Source organism: Palaemon carinicauda, chromosome 10 (genome assembly GCF_036898095.1).
Source record: "Palaemon carinicauda isolate YSFRI2023 chromosome 10, ASM3689809v2, whole genome shotgun sequence".
Lineage (NCBI taxonomy): Eukaryota > Metazoa > Arthropoda > Malacostraca > Decapoda > Palaemonidae > Palaemon > Palaemon carinicauda.
In genome coordinates this window covers 149,019,312-149,023,524 of record NC_090734.1, presented here as the reverse complement: position 1 = coordinate 149,023,524, position 4,213 = coordinate 149,019,312, and positions in this window count along the sequence as shown.

The window sequence follows — 4,213 nt, the reverse complement described above, 5'->3', positions numbered from 1 at the left end:
TACCGAACGTGAGTGTTGTTGCTTATCTCACACACACGGAGAGAGAGAGAGAGAGGGGGAGAGAGAGAGAGAGAGAGAGAGAGAGAGAGAGAGAGATTTCAGTAGAATATTCACACTTGCATTACTGGATGCTAACCTCGAAGAGACCCTCTCTTTATGAGAGAGAGAGAGAGAGAGAGAGAGAGAGAGAGAGAGAGATATTCCAGTAGAATATTCACACTTGCATTACTGGATGCTAACCTCGAAGAGACCCTCTCTTCATGAGAGAGAGAGAGAGAGAGAGAGAGAGAGAGAGAGAGAGAGAGAGAGAGAGAGAGAGAGAGATTTACTACGCTCTTGTTATAAATTGAGGTTACTACTGTCGAAGTCATCAAAGTCAGGTAAAGGGATATTTTTGCTGCTCTCTACAATAGAAAATCAAAACTATAAGAAAAATGTATCCAAACTATGTTATAAACAGTCATTGAAGCTACTATGGCCGTCATCGTCAAAGAGGAAGAGGGAAAGGGGGTGAGGGGCATTAAGGGAGGGGTGGGGTGGATGCCTGTCCCGTAGCCCCACATGGCATTCCATCTAAATGGCACACGGGGGAATTACAGGAAGCGACTACTCGTCCCGTATCATCTTGTGATGAATGGGCCTGACCTCTAGCGGTGGCTCTTTGAAGTTCCACACCAGATTGCTCTGTGAGAGCGGGCGATAAAAGGTGGAAACTCGTAAATAAACCACAAGATAAAATGAATGAATTTCTCTATTTACCTTTCACGTGCTTACCTGTGACTTTGACGTGGACGAGTGCTTCAAAGGTGTACATTACAGGTTCATTTTTAGATTTGTCGCTACAACTAATGTACCACCATTTAGGATAAGATTTTCATGATTGGTACTTCCTTAAAAGGTGAATTAATATTAGTTTTATCATTATTATTAGCCTAGTCAATTAGGGCTCCATTTCTACATTAACTTTATTTTCGAATATATGAATAATACCTATGCTGATGAAAGTAATTTTAGGCTCCATATTTTCCAGTAGCCAATAATAGAGTTGCTTATGTTATTCTGTACAGAAATCCCTAGAATTTAAATAGCGTATGATTTTTATCGTAAAGATTTGACAGAGTAGTTTTCAATGGACAATATAGTTACTACAAGGATGAATTCTCTGGCATTCTTCATGTCTTCTTGGTCCCTTTCTTTTCTTATTTAATATATTCAGTATGTTGGTTAACAATAAAAACAAATTAGTTGGTTCCGTTTGGTTCAGCAGGTGACGCTACACTTTTTATAGATCCAATATCCAGAAAACTGTTGTTGTGGGACCTCTTTACAGATATTTGGCTAAGATTATTTTGTGGAGAAATTATGAAATATGAACTCAAAACATAACAAGACTCATAGCTATGATTATTTGTAAGTTTAAGATTGTAACCCATCCCCATCTAGAACTTCTGATTATGCTCCTTAAGGTATTATTTTTGCTTAATTTATATTAATGTTTATATGCCCAATTTCTGGTTCGGCATCTAAAAACAAGTTTGTCACTTATGCAGATGATGCTACTCTCGTTGCATCAATCCCATCTCCCGAGTATAGGCATATGGTTGTTAAATCTCTTGACAGATATTCGATAGAATGTGCTAGTTATGGGATATGAAGTTAAAACATATAGAGACTTGTAATCATGACCATTTGTTTTTCAGAACTTTTCATACGCAATATTTCTTTAGATACAGTACTTGAATTTGATTGAAGGTTTTTGTTTTGTATAATTGGAAATTCAGTCTTGATTAATGAATTTCTTTCCATTTCCCAAAGAATCAATATACCAATCAATTCAATCAAGATTTTTGTGATCAATCTATTCTAAGTAAATGATATGATTCTTTCATATTGCCATGCTTTGAATATTGTTCTCCCCTGTTTGGTCCTGAGCATCAGATTACTATCTTATACTGTTGATACAACTTGCGAGGTCAATTAGGTTATTTGTACTTAATCCTGGTATTATGGGATTTTCCACGATTCTAACAATCCTTTGCGTTTACCTCTCCGTTGATTTTAATTATCCAACACGTAGTTTCAGGTATAGATTTAATTAAAACAGGTTTACCTCAAAGGGTTAACTACTGCAATGTATTTTACTGTGGCTACTTTCCACATGGTAAGGGTAGAAAAGACTCTTTAGCAGCTCCTCTTTGAGAAAGACATTCCAAAATCGAACCATTGTTCTCTAGACTTTGGTAGTGCCAAAGCCTCTGTGCCATGGTCTTCCACTGTCTTGGGTTAGAGTTCTCTTCTTTCATGGTACACTCAGACACCATACTCTATCAGTTTCTTTATTTCCTTTATTTACTGGGCTATTTTCCGTTTTGGAGCCCTTGGGCTTATGGCAACCTGCTTTTCTAACTAAAGTTGTAGTTTAAATAATAATAATAATAATAATAATAATGATAATAATAATAATAATAATACCGCACAGTATGCACATCTTTCCTGTTGTAGAATCATTGTACCTATGTATGTTGATATTTACTTTTAATGAAGGATCTACTGAACATAGGCCTACATGAAAGTTTATTTACCTGGCTGTTCCTTCCTACAACGCGTTAATGAACTTTTACCTTTATCGTTTTATTGGAGTATTAATTTTATTAACTGTATTGTGAATGATAATAGTTTTTATAATTGCTGTTGATATAAGTAGCAGAAATATTTGAAATTTGTTATCATTACAATTATAGTTGTTGATATTTTTATATTCATAACTTTTTCCAAGAAGACTAATGGTATTATATTTTTAAGAATATTACTTCTCAAAATCGGTTGTAGTTATAATTTGTTGTCATTCGCATATCTTAGTAGAAGGATATTTCATAAGATGTTCTTACAATGATAATGAGAATCATAATTTTTTAATTCATCATTATCAATATTATATCTTTTATATTTTCAGTAATATTATATTATAAAATAAGTTTTTGTTATTGTTGATGTTTTTTGTAGGTGAATAGTGTCCAACAACAACAAAAACAACAACAACAACAACAATGATAGTAATGATGATGATAGTAATAATTTTTGGGTCTATCATTGTCAATATTATAAATTTTTTTCAGTAATATTATATTATAAAATCAGTTTATGTTTTTGTTTGTGTTTTTGTAGGTGAATAGTGTCTAATAACAACAACAACAACAACAACAATAATAATAATGATAATAATAATAATTATATTTTTTATATTTTCAGTAATATTATATTATAAAATCAGTTTTTTGTTATTGTTGATGTTTATTGTAGATGAATAGTGTCCAACAACAACAACAACAATAATAATAATAATAATAATAATAATAATAATAATAATATTTGGCTTCATCATTACCAATGTTATAATTTTTTTTCTTATATTTTCAGTAATATTATATTATAAAATCAGTTTATGTTATTGTTTGTGTTTCTTGTAGCTGAATAGTGTCTAACAACAACAACAACAATGGCAATAATAATAATAATAATAATCATATTTTTTATATTTTCAGTAATTTTATAAGATAAAATCAGTTTTTGTTATTGTTGATGGTTTTTGTAGATGAATAGTGTCCAACAACAACAACAACAATAATAATAATAATAATAATAATAATAATAATAATAATAATAATAATAATAATAATAATAATAATGATAATAATAATTTTTGGGTCCATCAATAACAATGTTATTATTTTTTTTTTATATTTTCAGTAACTTTTTACAAAATCTGTTTATGTTATCGTTTGTGTTTTTTGTACCTGAATAGTGTCTAACAACAACAACAACAACAATAGTAATGATAATAATATTATTATTATTATCATTATTATTATCAAGACAAAAGGTGGTTAGTCAAAAAAAAAAAAAAATATGCCCTTGATCACATTAGCATTGCAAAGGGTCACTCATCCGTACTCGCCTTTATCACTCACCTACTCACCGGCGCCATTCCTCACCCCCCCCCCCCCCCATCTCTCACCCCCCTCTCACGTGGTGGGCCATGAGGATTACAGGCTGCTGCTCAAACCGTACAGATGATGAATAAAAAATGTGATGTTAGAATTTCGCACTCAAGTTATTCATTATCATAACTCGAATTGGAAATATGTGTTTTTGTTGTTGTTATGCTTAGTTAATGGAAAATGTAGAAAATGTATTGATTGTTACGTATAAATAA